This window comes from Mobula birostris, chromosome X, assembly GCF_030028105.1.
Source record: "Mobula birostris isolate sMobBir1 chromosome X, sMobBir1.hap1, whole genome shotgun sequence".
NCBI classification, from domain to species: Eukaryota; Metazoa; Chordata; class Chondrichthyes; order Myliobatiformes; family Myliobatidae; genus Mobula; species Mobula birostris.
Window position 1 is genome coordinate 15,929,922 of NC_092402.1, and position 17,086 is coordinate 15,947,007.

Sequence of the window (17,086 nt, forward strand, 5' to 3'; positions counted from 1 at the left end):
GCAGGAGACTCGTGTGTCATCAGAGACGCCAGAAAATCTTTCGCTGTAGGCCCGAAGACCTGAGGTCTTTGTGATCTTCGGACACAGAGCTCGAAAAAAGTGACGATACGGACTTTTAACATCATAAACCAGCGGGTTGTTATGTCTCCCGCTCGCTGTGAAGATGGGGGACACCTCCCTCTCCCTTGCCAGGGAGAGAGAGAACCTGTGGGTTGTCGAATTTCGGATGAAATGCATGCCTTTGGGGTAACTTTGGACTGTGTCTTTGCTATTGCTTAGCACACGCTTGGGCTCGGTGATAGTACCGATGCGTGTTTATCTTTGATGGTCGGGGAGGGGGGGATTGTTGCTTCCTGCCGCTTACGCGCGGGAGGGAAGAGCTGGGGGGTGGAATTTGGGGTTCTCATACTTAACTGTCGTTCATTCTTTGGGGCACTTCTCTGTTTTCAAGGATGTTTGTGAAGTAAAAGCATTTCAGGATGTATATTGTGTACATTTCTCTGACATTAAATTTGAACTTTGGACCTTTGACTTCTCAATCTACATTTGCAGATAGGCTTGTGACGTCAATCTTTGAAAACTTCTCCCTGCCTGCCAAAGATGCAAAAATGTATTCTATTCCTGCACAATACACAGCTCCGGGTTAATGCTGACTTTGAAATCCCCACATATGCGAATGGCTCCGGCCTTCCTTTTCTTGCTCACCATTACCATGGGTATAGCCCAATCACTCCACTCAGAATGAGCGGGGACCTCACTGAAACCAATCGAATGTTGAAAGGCCTAGATAAAGTGGATGTGGAGAGGATGATTGCTATACTGTGGGAGCTTTGGACCAGAATGCACAGTCTCTGAATAGAAAGACACACATTTAGAATGGAGATACGGAGGAATTTCTTTCACCATGGGGTAGGAATCTGTGGCAGCGGTTGAGGCCCCATCATTGGGTGTATCTTAGGCAGAGGTTAACAGGTTCTTGGTCAGTCAGGAAGTGAAAGGATATGGGGAGAAGGCAGGAGGAAGGAGTTGAGAAGGAAAAAATCTCAGCTATGATGAAATGGTGTAGCAGACATGATGGGCCAAATGGCCTGTCTGTTCCTATGTCTTGTGATTTTCTGAAGTGTCGTTGCTATCACTGAGGAGAAGATGCTTGGGAAGCTGAAAAGATAAAGGTGTACCAGATGGACTACACCCCGGGTTCTGAAAGCGGTAGCTGAAGGGATTGTGGAGGCATTGTAATGATCTTTCAAGTATCAGTATATTCTGGTATGGCTCCTGAGGATGGAAAATTGCAAATGTCATGAAATTCTTTGAGAAGGGAGGGAGGCAGAAAAGAGGAAATTATCGGCAAGTTAGCCTGTCTTCAGAGGTTGGGGAGATGTTGGAATCTCTGATTGAGGATGATATTTGGGTACTTGAAAGCACATGATAAAATAGGCCAAAGTCAGCATTGTTTCCTTCAGGGGAAATGTTTCTTGACAAATCTGTTGGAATGCTTTGAGGAAATAATAGGCAGGATAAACAAAGGAGAGTCAGTGTATGTTGTTTATTTGGATTTTCAGAAGGCCTTTGACAAGATGTTACACATGAGGCTGCTTAACAAGAGCCCATGGTATTGCAGGAAAGATACTAACATGAACAGAAGATTGGCTGATGAGCAGAAGGCAAAGAGTGGAAATAAAGGGGGCCTTTACCCATTGACTGCTGGTGACTACTCTTTTGCCACAGGACCTGTTGTTGAGACCACTTCTTCTCACGCTTTATCTCAATGATTTGGATGAAAGATTTGATGGCTTTGTGGCCAAGTTTGCGGACAATATAAAGATAGGTGGAGAGGCTGGTAGTGTTGAGGTAGCGGAGTGTCTGTAGAAGGACTTAGACAGATTAAGGGAATGGGCAAAGTGTCAGATGGAATATTATGCAGGGAAGTGCACTGTCATGCAATTTGACAGAAGAAATAAAAGTGTGGACTATTTTCTAAATGAGGAGGAAATTCCAATATCAGAGAAGCAGAGAGACTTGGAAGTCCTAGTGTAGGATTCCCTTAAGGTTAACTTGCAAGTCGAGTCGGTGGGAAGGAAGCCAAATTGAACGTTTGCATTCATTTCAAGAGGACTGGAATACAAAAGCAAGAATGTATTGCTGACGTTTTTTAAGGCACTGGTCAGACCACACTTGCGGTCCCTGATCTACAAAAAATTTTCTGGTATTGGAGAGGGTCCAGAGGAGGTTTACGAGAATGATCCCAGGAATTAAAGAGATAACAGATGAGAAGAATTTGATGGCTCTGGGCCTGGCCTGCACTCCCTGGAGTTTCAGAGAATGAGGGGGGATCTCATTACAACCTATCCAAAGTTGAAAGGTCTGGATGTGGAGTGGATGTTTCCTCTAGTGGAGGAGTCTAGGACCAGAGGGCACAGCCTCAGAATGGAGGAATGTCCATTTAAAACAGAGATTTGGAAAAATTTCTTCAGCCAGAGGTTGCTGAATCTGTGGAATTCATTGCCACAGACAGTTGTGCAGGCCATCATTAGGTATATTTGAGTCAGAAGTTGATAGATTTCTGGATCAATCAGGGCATCAAAGATTACAGGGAGATGCCATGGTGGAATGGCTGAGCATACCTGATGGGCCAAATGGCCTAATTCAGCTCCTCTGTCTTATGGTCTTAAATCAAGGCATATTTGCTACTTTCCAGTCGCTGGCCCCTCACCTGTCCAATTTTGCAGCCAATTCTCCTGCAAAGGGATACCTATCCTCGACTCAAAGTTATGCAGCTTGGAAACAGACCCTTCAGCCCAAAATTCCTCCCTGAGCACGATCCATCTACCAGTTTTTTGCCCAGTTTCCCCTGAATGTTTCCTACCCAAGTACCCGTCCAAGTGGCATTAAAGTGCTGTGGTACAGTGAGGTGCCGGAAAAGTGCCAGGTCATGAAGGATCCGACCAACCCTGCTGACGAACTCCCATCAGTGAGGACTCTATGTCGCATCCATGCCAGGACCACCAGACTCAGAAACAGGTAATTTCCCCAAGCAGTAAAGCTGATCAACACCTCCACCCACTAACCCACCCCTAACCACCACCTCTTTATCATTTCCTGTCTGAGTCACCTTTGTAGAGACACTCCTGTGCCTAGCGTCACTTTATGGACACATGATCAATATATGTATGTAAACTATCTTATGTATTTATTCGTGTTTTAATTATTGTGTTCTTCATTGAATTGAGTTTTTTTGTGATGCATCGGATGAGGAGTAACAATTGATTTGTTCCCTTTACACTTATGTACTGGAAATGACATTTTAAAATCTTGACTCTTGAACCTCTCGTCAGCAGCTCGTTCCAGATACCCACCATCTTCTATGTGGGAAACTTATCCCTCAGGTCCCCTTTAAATCTTTTCCCTTTCATCTTGAACCTGTGCTCTCTGATCTCAGATTCCCCTACACTGGAGAAAAGACTGTGACCACCCACCTTAGATAAGCCCCTCATAATTTTATAAAGATTCATAAGGTCACCCATCAGTTTCCAGAATTCCACGGGAATATACCTCAGTTTATCCAGCCTCTTCTTCTAACCCAGCCCCCACAATGACACAGTTACACCTTGTGAATCTGTTTTGCTCCCTCTCTGTGACAAAAGAACCAGTTATCAGAAGATTGATGCCGATAAGAGGACAATGGGGGAACCTTCAAGAGATGTTAATGAGAGACGAGAGGGGTTAACGGAAAGGAGACACAGTTCCGAGTATTGTCAGAGACCAGGGCTTTGAACCCTGAACTGCTTGAAGTTTGATGGACAGGCGATACCCCAGCAGGGGGATAAAAAGGGACAGGTTCGCTAAGGCAATAGACACACAACTCCACGAGGTAACGAGACCCTGAAAGCGGTGTGCCCCCCGACTAGTTGGTGGGAGTTTTTGGAGGTCTGGTCGCTGGACCAGCCATAGACGCTCAGGGTAGAAAGGTACGGATCGGCGGGAACCTGGTGTGTGTGTCCACCCTTGCCTGGGTGCCGGGTTCACCGAGAGGTACGATCGTATCTGGAACGGAGGGGTCACAGTCGGTGACCTCAGAAGACATTACAAAGGGCTCGCCCAAAAGCTAACTGCGAGGAATATCGAAGGACTGTGTGGAATCCGTTTTGAATATTCATTCGCTCTCTCTCTCCCACACCCCACCACCCCCAACAGCGATTACTGCGAACTGAACTGAACTTTGCGTCACTTGAAACTGGTCATTTACCCCTAGACGGCGATAGAGCTTGATTGATCCTATTATCCTAGTTCTGTGTACATGTGTGTTTATCATTGCTGAACTGTTGCATTTATTATCCTTTTGATTAGAGTACTGTGTTGCTTATTTCTTTAATAAAACTTTCTTAGTTCCAGTAATCCAGACTCCAACTAAGTGGTCCATTTCTGCTGGTTTGGCAACCCAGTTACGGGGTACGTAACACTCTAACTGATAATATTTGTTCTGTAGCAAGGAGACCGGACTGGACACAATACTCTGAATATGGTCTCCAGAAGTGACTGGCATATTGTGGACAACACTCCCACCTGGTGGATCTCTGCTGGAATGATAGCTTCCTAGCAGACAACACTCCCACCTGGTGGTGTTCTGCTGCAATGACAGGTCCCTTTGGCTCACACTCGCACCTGGTCTGATTCTGATACAATGACAGGCCCCCATGTGGACAATGCTCAGGGACAAACGCATTCTGCTGAATTGAGGCAGAGCAGCAGCGAGGTCATAGATCCTATTCAGATTACAGAAGAAAAGGTGTTTGCTGTCTTGAAGCAGATCAGGGAAGATAAATCCCCAGGATCAAAGTGTTCTCTTGGACGTTGTGGGGGGCTTGTGCAGAAATTGCTTCATCCTCAGCAGAGATGCTGTACTTAAAAAATCCTTACCAATAGGTGAGTTGCCGGAGGATTGAAGCACAACTAAGAAAAGCTCTAAGAATAACAGAGGAAATTTTAGACTGGTAGGCCAGACATCAATAGTGGGTAAGTTGGACCATGAGACCATTAGACATAGGAGCAGAAATAGGCCAAATGGCCCATCGAGCCTTGCTCCACCATTCCATCATGGTTGATATATTATTCCTCTCAATCCCATTCTCCTGCCCTCTGGGATCATTCTCGTAAACCTCCTCTAGACCCTCTCCAATGCCAGCACATCGTTCTTAGATAAGGGGCCTAAAACTGTTCACAATACAAGTGTGCTCTGAAATATACCCAATAACATGGCCTGCACAGCCATCTGTGATAAGGAGTTCCAAAGATTCAGCACCCCCTAGCTGAAGAATTGTTTTTCTCATCTCGATTCTAAATGAATAACCCTCTTTTCTGAGGCTAGTCTTCTTAAAATGATTGCTAACATTGCATTTGTCTTCATTACCACCAACTCAACCAGCAAGTTAACTTTCAGGGAATTATGCATGAGGTCTCCCAATTTCTTTTGCACCACTGATTTTTGAATTTTCTCCCTGTTTTGAAAATATGTTATTGGAAAATATTCTAATAGCCTAGCTATATATGTATTGGGATAGACCAGAACTGATTGGGGATTGTCAACAGGACTTTGTGTGTGTTTGGTCATGTCCAACCAATCTTATCGATGCTTTCAAGGAAGCTAGCAGGAAAGTTGATGAAGGCAAGGCAGTGGATATTGTCTACATGGTCTTTAGCAAGGTCTTTGATGAGGTCCCGCATGGGAGGTTGGTCAAGAAGGTTCAGTCGCTTGGTATTCAGGATGATGTAGTAAATTGGATTAGACATTGGCTTTCTGGGAGAAGCCAAAGAGTGGTCGTAGATGATTACCTGTCTGACTCGAGGCCTGTGACTGGTGTTGTGCCGCAGGGATCGGCTGATTGTTGTTATCGGTATCAACAACCTGGATGAGAGTGTGGTAAACTGAATCAGCATATTTGTGGATGACACCAAGATTGGGGGTGTAGTGGACAGTGAGGAGGGCTATCAAAGTTTGCAGCGAGATCTGGACCACCTGGAAATGGGCTAAAAATTATCATACAGAAGTTAATGCAGACAAGCGTGAGTTGTTGCAGTTTTGGAGGACAAACCAGGGTAAGAGTCACACGGTGAATGATAGGGCACTGAGGAGTGCAGCAGAACAGAGGGATCTGGGAATACAGTTCCTAGTTCCTTGAAAGTGCCGTCACAACTGAAGAAAGCTTTTGGCGCATTGGCCTTCATAAATCAAAATATTGAGTACAAGACTTGGACTGTTTTTGCTGAAGTTGTATGAGATATTGGTGAGGCCTAATTTGCAGTACTTTATGCAATTTTGGTCACCTAACCTAACAACAGGAAGGATGTCATAATTTTCATAAGGATGTTGCCAGTACTTGAGGACCTGATTTATAGGGAAAGGTTGAATACATTTGGATTTTATTCCCTCGAGTGGAGAAGAATGAGGAGAGATGGGACACCACAGCAGCAAAGTGGATGGTGGACATTATTATTACAGCTCGGGCTGTCAGAGTTCGGATTTAAATTCCGGCACAGTCAGTAAGGAGTTTGTACGTCCTCCCCGTGGAATGTGTGGATTTCTTCTGGGTGCTACAGTTTCCTCTCACAGTCCAACGATCTACTAGTTGGTAGTTTAATTGATCATTGCAAATTGCCCTGTGATTAGTCTTGGGTTAAATCGGGTGTTGCTGGCGGTGCAGCTCAAAGGGCTGGAAGGTCCTGTAATGATCTTTGCCCCACTGACCGCCCGTTGCCTTGGGTGAATAGCCATCGACCCCGCCAAACAGTGCAATTGCTTTGGTGTGGATAAGGTGTGAGTTGCCCAATGATCAGCCACAACACAAATATGAAATAATATACAAAGTGTGAGTAAAGAATTATACTTTACAGCAAATGTTTGGTGATGGGTCAGTAGAAACAACTACAAGAAAAGGTGCCGCATAAGTAACTTATCAGTCTTGTGCACATAATATTTTAATACGTTGGAGCTCACGCCTCCAATTCCATCCACAACGTCCTTCCGAGACTCCGGCCACCCTCCGAATCCCCGAGGTCTGGTGTCTGCTGCCCTGGAACCGCTGTCCGTTCCTCACACGTCCGTCCTCTCTGCTCGCCTCCCGAAAAAGCCCGCGCTCCTCAACTCAGCACACGTATACAAAATAACAGAACATGACTTCCATTGGCCTACAAATGAATACAATTTCCATTATCACACTGTATAACCCAAACATTGCAGTTACAGAGAACCCCTTGCTCAGCAGTTAACATTACGAGAAGCCATTTTAATATAACACTTCAGAGAAGCCATTTTGGTAATAAGCAATCAATAGTTAACACTCCATCTAGTATACTGAGAGCTCTACAGGCCTATTCTGCGCTGTATTTCTAAATAAAATCAAATAAAATGAAAATTTGATAGAGGTCTCCAAGATGATGAGGAATATAGAAAGGGTTAAGGTTCGGAGCAGAATTAGGCAATTCAGCCCATCGAGTCTGCTTCACCATTCCATCATGGCTGATCCTGGATCTCACTTAACCCCAAGCACCTGCCTTCTCGCCATATCCTTTGGTGCCCTGACCGATCAGGAAACAGTCAACTTCCACCTTAAATATACCCACGGACTTGGCCTCCACAGCAGTTTATGGTAAAGCATTCCATAGATTCACTACTGTCTGGCGAAAAGAAATTCCTCCTTACCTCTGTTCCAAAAGGTCACCCTTCAATGTTGAGGCTGTGCCCTCTAGTTCTGGATACACCCACCATAGGAAACATCCCCTCCACATTCACCCAATCTTGTCCTTTCAATGAAACCCCCCTGCATTCTTCTAAATTCCAAAGAGTACAGGCCCAAAGCTGCCAAACACTCCTCATATGTTAACCCTTTCATTCCCAGAATCATCCTCGGGCACCTTTTCTCTTCATTTTAGCAATGGATTGGCTTATGAGGGAAACAATCACAGAAAAGAAAGGGAGTATTCAATGGACACTTACCTCAATACTTGAAGACCTAGTTTTTGCTGAAGATATCAGTCTGCTAGCGAGTCGTCATTGTGACATGCAGGAGAAATCAGACAGACTTACATCATATGCATCGCAACTTGGGATGAACATTCAAGTGAGAAAAACAAAGATCATGAAGATGAACGCTTCCAACCTCCAACCAGTAATCATCAATAATCAGCAAGTGGAAGAGGAAGATGAGTTCACATACCTTGGGAGTAAAATCAGCACTGATGGAGATAGTGGTAAGGACGTATTAACAAGACTACCTAAAGCAAATCAAGCTTTTGGCAGCCTCAGTGCAGTTTGGAAATCCACACAACTCAAACTTAACACCAAAATCAGAATTTTTAAAAGCAATGTCCTAAGCGTGCTACTTTATGGAAGTGAATGTTGGAAGATGACAAAAGACATCTGTAAGAAACTTGACAGTCACAGTCCTGTTGCAATCACATTGCTTCCTCAGCACTACCTACTCCCCCACCTATCTTCGTATCATCCACAAACTTTGCCACAAAGCCATCAATTTTATTATCCAAATCATTGACAAGCAATGTGTAAAGTCACGGTCCCAATACTGACCCCTGAGAAACACCACTAGTCACTGGCAGACAACCAGAAAAGGTCCCTTTTATTCCGATATGGACATGAATTCTGACTGCTCACCCTCCCTTTGCAGCATATTGTGGACACATTCATGAACATCCTGGACACCGGCATCTGGGAGGTAAACTACCATCTGTGTTTCCTCTTTCCGTCCACAGCATCGCCTGTCTGTACCCCTGACTATAGAGTCTCCTATTACTGCTGCCAAACTCTTCAGTTCCTTTTCTGAGCCACAGGGCCAGACTCAGTGCCAACAGTACTCAAAATGGAGTACTTATTGTTGAGAGGGATGGCCACAGGGGTGCTCTCCACTGTCTGACATTCTCCCTTCCCTCTCCTGACAGTCACCTGTTTACCTTTCTCCTGTAGCCTTGGGGTGACTACCTTCCTGTAGCTCCTGTCTATCACTGTTTCACTTTCCCTAAGCCAAAGTTCATCAAGCTGCAGCTCCAGTTCCCTCACGTGGTCTCGAAGGCGGTGCATCTCGATGCACCTGGTGGAGATGTGGCCATCAGGGAGGCTGGAAGTCTCCTGGAAATCCCACATCTCAAGGCTATTGTGACACCAGTGGGACACATCACAGCAGGATTTAAATTCTGGTCAGTTGGAGACCAGAGACAGAACAATCACTTCGAGCGTGACTGGAGGATTGTTTGCTGGTCTGGAGGCTGGTGTAGACACGATGTGTGAAAATGACTCATTGTGGGCTCCAGATTTCACCGATACTCCGACAATGATGTTGAGATTTTCCAGGTCCTCAAGTGCCAAATCTGGTTCTTGGGTCTTCCTGCTTATCGGTGTTCCCAATGGAGTAGCACTGATTGGGTCAGGACCTGGTCAATTTGAAACATCAGCTAGCAGACCAACAATGGGCTGAACAGTCTGATCTTGCAGTCAGAAATTGTTCCCTCATTGGGATTTATTCATAGCCTCAAATTCCTTTCATGGACTGCATTTTCCATGTGAAGAGGAAGGAGGAAACCTGGACCAGATGAAGAGACTGCCTGAGAGAGAAAACTCCAGCAACAGTGAGACAATGTGCTAATTCCTTCCAATCCTACAGGAGGCAAGGTTTAGAATGATTGTCTTTGGAAGGGGTGATAGATTAGTTGTTGAGATTTTGGGGGTCAACTCTGGGTAACTAGATGTAATTACTGCTTGGGGCCCACTGTATTTAGTGATCCTGGGACTTTGTTAAGGGTCTGCTCCCTGCGTGATGTCAACAAAGTCCCTTCAATGATGTCATACACATCCCTTGAGCATGTCTGAAGGTGGTGTCCGATGTCCAAATACAGACCGGGAAATGTGTTGTCCTTAATACTCAGGGTTCCTTTACCTTAAGCTTCCTAATCAAATCTGGTTGATTACTCTACAGCCAATCCAGAATTGTTTTGCCCCCAGTGGGCTCAAACACAAACTGCTCTAAAAAGCCTTCCCACAGGCATTCTACAAATTCCCTCTCTTGAGATCCAGCACCAACCTGATTTTCCATGTTGACCTGCATGTTGAAATCCTGACGGGGACCAATATCCTTGTTGGCAAGTTTGCCAGAGCTGTTGTGGACGGTTTCAACTAATTTGGCATGGAGATAGGAACTGGAGTGATAGGGCTGGGGGTGGGACAGTTGGTATACAGCTCGATGCAGTGTGTAGTGAGACTGTGAGGAAAGACAGGCAGATGATAGGGCAAAATTGCAGTTAGTGGGTTCAGTTAAAGTGTACCAGGGGTACAAAATTGAAAAGGATGATGAATACAGGATTAAAAGTGTGATATTTCAATGCACGCAGTATATGGAATAAGGTAGATGATCTTATAGCACTGTTAGAGGTTGGTAGGTATGACATTGTGGGTATCATGGAGTCATGGCTGAAAGAAGATCCCAGTTGGTGGGTTAACAATCAAGGATACATATTGTCTCAAAAGGACAAGCCGGTAGGCAGAGGGGTAGGGGAGGCTCTGTTGGTAAAAAACTGAAATCAAAGCCTGAGAGAGAAGTGACATAGGAATGGAAAATGTTGAATCCTTGTGAGTAGAGTTAAGACCTGCAAGGTAAAAAGACTCTGTTGGGGGTTATGTACAGGCTGCCAAACAGTAGACAGGATGTGGGATAGAAATTTCAACAGGTAATAGAAAAGGCATGTAATAAGGACATTATTATGATAGCGATGGCATATTTCAAAATGCAGGTAGATTGGGAAAATCAAGTTGCTGCTGGATCCCAACAAGGGGAATTTGTAGAAAACCTATGAGATGGCTTTTTAGAGCATCTTCTGGTTGAGCTCACTAGGAGAAAAGCAATTCTGGATTGGGTATTGTATAATGAACCAGATTTGGTTAGGGGGCATAAGGTAAAGGAACCCTTAGGAGCTAATCATCATAATATGATAGAATTCACAGTGGAGTTTGAGAAGGAGAAGATAAAGTCAGATGCATTAGTATTAGAGTGGAGTAAAGGAAATTACAGAGGCATGAGAGAGGAGCTGGCCAAAGTTGACTGGGAGGGGAGGCTGAGTGGTTGTCGACAGGGCCTATGGAGAGGTCATTACAGCCAAGGTGAAAGGACACAGGAAACTGGGTGACAGTCAGGATGGTGAACCGCCAATGCAGAATACCCCTGTGGCCACCCCTCTCAACAACAACTAATTCCCTTTGGATACTGTTGGAGGGATGTCCCAGCAGAGGAAAGTTACAGCCGTCAGGTCCCTAGCACTGAGTCTGGCTCTGTGGCTCGGAAGGAAAGAGTGGACAACAGGTGAGCTGTGGTTAGAGAGGGTTCATTCGTTAGGGGAACAGAAAGGAGAATCTGTGGATGAGAGCGAGATTCCAGGATGGTATGTTCTCTCCCAGATTCCAAGGCATCTGACATCGAGTCCTCAGCATTCGTAAGTGGGAGGGTGAGCAGCCAGAGGTCGTGGTCCATATAGATACCAATGAGGGGGAGGGTGAACTCTCTGACCCCAGAAAAGATGGGAAGAAAATGACCCTGAGACAAGAGAGGTGGTTTCACACCATCACCACGACTCAGTCGATCCGTGGAGGAGAATGGTTGTGGCTATTGGGTTAGTACCAAGGAGTAGAAGGGACACAAATGTTATCCACATATTCCATGGGGAGGATGTACAAACTCCTTACAGACAGCGCTGGAGTTCAACTCCGAACTCTGACAGCCTGAGTAGTAATAACGTCGCACTAACCGCTGTGCTTCTGTGGTGCCCATCTCTCCTCATTCTTCTCCACTTGAGGAAATAAAGTCCTAATATATTCAGCCTTTCCCATTAATTCAGGTCCTCAAGTACTGGCAACATCCTTGCAAAATTTATCTTTCAATCTTATTGACATCTTTCCAGTTGCAAGGTGATCAGAACTGCACAAAATACTCCAAATTAGGTCTCACCAACAACTTATACAACTTCAACATAACATCCCAACTCCTGTACTCAGTGCTTTGATCCATCAAGGCCAATGTGCCAAAAGCTTTCTTCACGACCCTCTCTATCCATGATGCCACTTTCAAGGAATTATGGATCTGTATTCCTGGATCCCTCTGTTCTACCACACTCCTCAGTGTAAGTCCTACCCTGGTTTGTCCTCCCAAAGTGCAACACCTTACACTGGTTTGCATTGCCCTCCATCTGATATTTTTAGCCCATTTTCCAGTCGGCCCAGATCCCGCTGTAAAATTCGATAGCCTTCCTCATTGGCTATCGTAGACAGTTGATTTTAGATTTGCCACTATTGTGAGGCCCCTCCAGAAAGTATCTCTTCCCAGTCAGCCAGATCTGCCTCAGCTTTAGGCCTCACAGGCAGTCAGGAGCTTCAGCATTTAATTGATCATAAGAACGGTTTTGCTCTGGTCGTTTTCACTCTGGACCATGGGGAAAGACATGATGTACTGTCGTTTGTTTCTGTATATGAGAAGTCCCAGCTGAATGGTCCATGACACCTACCAAACTCTAACTGTGCTACTAGATCATCTGCCTCATTCTGTATACTTCATGGATTCAAACATAACACCTTCAGTCCTATATTCATCACCCTTTTAGATTTTGCCCCCACGTTACACTTCAACTCATCCCACTGACTGTGGTTTTGTCCTATCATCCCTCTGTCCTTCCTGTCAGTCTCACCACACAATGCACCTGCCTGTATATGAAATGCCCCATCCTCAGCCCTAGCACTCCAGTTGCCATCCCCCTGCCAAATTAGTTTAAATCCTCTTTGACAGCTCCAGCAAACCTGTCCAAAAGGATATTGGGCTCCCTTGGGTTCAGGTGTAACCTATCCTTTTATAAAGGTCACACATAAATCCCAATAACCCAGAAATCTGAACCTGCACTGCCATCGTATCCTGTCCTGACTCAGATGTGGCACTGAGAGTAATACAGAGATGGCTACCTTGGAGGTCCTGCTCTTCAGCCTCTTCCCTAACTCCTTGTCCTCACTGCACAGGACATCTTCCCCTTTTCTACCTGTGTCATTGTGCCAATGTGCACCACGTCCTGCAGTTTGGTTCTTACCAAAAGGTCATTGAGGCATCAGTTGTGTTCGGGCTGCTGTTGGGTGGGTGGGGGTCAGTTATGGATTGTGTTTGTAGTTGATACAAAGATGTTTAAGGACCTTTTCTGTTTCTTTTGGGATTGGACATTTGGGAAGGTTAACACTTGTTGTTTGAATATCAGCCTCTTTCCACATTGATTATATACAGACTGTACTGAAGTTGACAGATTCTGGATTAATCGTGGCATCAAAGGTTGCGGGGAGATGGCAAAAGAATGAGGTTAAGAAGGACAATAAATTAGCCATGTTGGAACGGCAGAGTCTACCTGATGGGCTGAATGGTTTAATTCTTTAATGTGTCTTATGGTCATTTGGTGTTAAATCAAGGCATATTTGCTACCCTCCAGTCTGCCGGCACCTCACCTGTCACTAATGATGAATCCAATATCTCAGCCAGTTCTCCTGCAAAAGGATACAGATCATAGACTCAGAGTTATTCAGCCTGGAAACAGGCTCTTCAGCCCAAAATGCCTCCCTGAGCTGGTACCATCTGCCAGCTTTTTGCCCTGAACGTTTCCTATCCAAGTACCTGTTCAAATGGTATTGAAATGCTGTATTTGTAGTTCTACCCGCAGCTACTACTTCCTCTACAATTGGGAGAGTTCAGAGCCTCTTCCCATCAGGAAAGCTAACCAACACCTCTACTTTCTGAGGAGGCTGAAGAGAGCTGGACTATGCACATCTGTACACACAACCTCCTGCAGGTGCACAGTAGAAAGCTTCCTAACATGCTCCATCCCTGATTGGAACAGAAACTGCACTGTGGTGTACTGGAGGGCTCTGTAATGGGTAGTCAAAACTGCCTATAGCATCACTGGCACCAGCCCTCCAGCTAAAAAGGATATATATACAGAAAGGTGCTGGAAAAGGGCCAGTAACATCATAAAGGATCCCACCCTGCTCACGGACTACTTGTCCCACTCCCATCAGGGAGGCTATGTAGCATCCACACCAGGACCACCTGACTCTAAAACAGTTACTTTCCCCAAGCAGTGAGGCTGATCAACACCTCCACCCACTACGTCACCTCTCCACACCCCCAACCACCACTACTTTATCACATCCTGTCAGTCTCCCTATGTACAGACACTCCTGTGCCTAGCGTCACTTACAATCAATCTATGTATATAAGCTATATTTATTGTGTTTTTTATTATTGTGTTCTTAATCATTTTGTGTTTTATTCAGTGCTGATTCAGATGAAGAATAACAATTATTTTGTTCTCCTTTACACTGATGTACTGGAAATGACATTTAAAAATCTTGAATCTTGAATCTTTCATCAGCAGCTCAATCGATGTGCCCACCACCTTCTGTGTGGGAAACTTATCCCTTAGGTCCCCTTTAAATCTTTCCCCTCTCACCTTGAACCTGTGCCGTCTACTCTCAGACCCCCCCCACCTTGGAGAAAAGACTGGAAGGACTGTTTAGGGCCCTGGATGGTAGGAGATGTCCTCCTTTTTAAAGAAAGGGGCTTCCCTTCCTCCACCATCAACACTGCCCTCAACCACATCTCTTCCATTTCACGCATGTCTGCTCTTACCCCATCCTCCTGCCACCCTACAAGAGATAGGGTTCCTCTTGTCCTCACCTACCACCCCACCAGCCTCTGCGTCTCCACATAATTCTCAGAAACTTTCACCACCTCCACTGGGATCCCACCACCAAGCACATCTTTCCCTCCTCCCCCCACCACTTTCTGCTTTCCACTGGGATCACTCCCAACACCACTCCTTTGTCCATTCGTCCCTCCGCACTGATCTCCCTCCTGGCACTTATCCTTGCAAGTGGAACAAGTGCTTCACCTGCCCCGACACCTCTTCCCTCACTGCTATCCAGGGCCAGAAACAGTCCTTCCAGGTGAGGCGACACTTCAGCTGTGAGTCTGTTAGGGTTATATACTGTGTTTGGTGCTGTCGGTGTGGCCTCCTGTATATCGGTGAGACCCGAGGTAGATTGGGAGACCGCTTCGCCGAGCATCTACGCTCCGTCTGCCAGGGCAAGCGGGATCTCCCAGTGACCACCCATTTTAATTCCACTTCCCATTCCCATTCCCATTTCCATTCCGATATGTCCATCCATGGCCTCCTCCACTGTCGTGATGAGGCCACATTTAGGTTGGAGGAACAACACCTTATATTCCGTTTGGGTAGCCTCCAACCTGATGGCATGAACATTGATTTCTCAAACTTCTGGTAATTTCCCCCACCTCCCTCTTCATTCACCATTTTCCATCCTCTTTTCCCTCTCTCACCTCATCTCCTTGCTCACACATTGCCTCCCTCTGGTGCTCCTTTCCCCTTTCACTTTCTTCCATGGCCTTCTGTCTCTTACACCGATCGACTTTCCAGCTCTTTACTTCCTTCCCTCCTCCAGATTTCACTCTTCCCTCCCCCACCCTTTAAACCTACTCCTTAGCTTTTCTCTCCAGTCCTGCTGAAGAGTTTCGGACTGAAATGTCGACTGTACTTTTTTCCAGAGATGCTGCCTCGCCTGCTGAGTTCCTCCAGCATTTTGTGTGTGTTGCACAGTTCACTCAATGTACTGTCTGGCTGTGGACAACACTGCCACCTGGTGGTTCCCTGCAGCAATGACATGTTTTCTGTGGACAACACTCCCACCTGGTGGCTCCCTGCAGCAATGACATGTTCTCTGTGGACAACACTGCCACTTGGTCTGATTCTGACACAATGACAGATCCCCATGTCGACAACGCTGAGGGACAAACGCATTCTGCAGAATTGAAACAAAGCAGCACCGAGGTCATGAATGCTGTACAGATCACAGAGGAGGAGGTGTTTGCTGTCTTGAAGCAAATTAGGGAGGATAAATCCCAGGGCCTGACAAGGTGTTCTCTTGGACTTTGTTGGAGGCTCGTGCAGGGTCTCCAGCAGAGATACTGTATTTAAAATATCCTTAGCAACAGGTGAGGTGTCAGAGGATTGAATGTTGTTTTGTTGTTTAAGAAAGCTCTAAGAATAACCTGGGAAATTTTAGGCTGTGGGCCTGACATCAGCAGTGGGTAAGACACAGGAGCTAAAATACGCCATTCGGCCCATTGAGTCTTTCTCCACCATTCCATCATGGTTGATTTATTATTTCTCTCAACCCCATTCTTCTGTCTTCTGTGATCATTCTTGTGAACCTCCTCTGGACCCTCTCCAATGCCAGCACATCTTTCTGAGATAAGGAGACTACAAGCAATAAATAAGGGCCCAATCCACATGGTCAATTCTAGCCAATGGCTGTGATTGCCACCCAGGCACTGAGGCAAACAGAGTCACAGGGGTTCCCTCGGTTGTTGCACCCGTTGGTACAGAGTGAGAGCGGCAGGTTAAGGACACTTGACAACCAGTTGCTGACCTCCCAGCCCATTTGGCCGGGTAAGCTCCAGTACATCATCCAGCTCCAGCTCCAACTCCTTAACTCTGAGTGTTGGAAGCTGCTTCCCACATCCCACAAGAGGAGCATCCAACTCTCCTGCCTGGTATCCCTACTGTTTTAACTGTACAATAATAATGAAACGTTCTGTTGGTGTTTTAAAAGTTTCCCAATCCACTAACTTCCCACCAACTTTTGCTATAAGATATGCCCTCTCTTTGGCTTTTATGCTGTCATTGACTTCCCTTGTCAGCCACAGTTTCTTCTTCCTTCCTTTAGAATATTTCTTCACCTTTGAGATGTACAGTACCTATACGATGTTTTCCATATTGCTCCCAGAAATTCCAGCCATTGCTTTTCTGCAATCATCTCAGCCAGTATCCCCCTCCAATCAACTTTGGCCAGCTTCTCTCTCATGCCTCTGTAATTCCCTTTATTCCACTATAATACTGATATATCTAACTTTAGATTCTCCCTCTCAAACTGCAGGGTGAATTCTAACACGTTATGATCACTGCTTCCTAGGGGTTCCTTTACATTAAG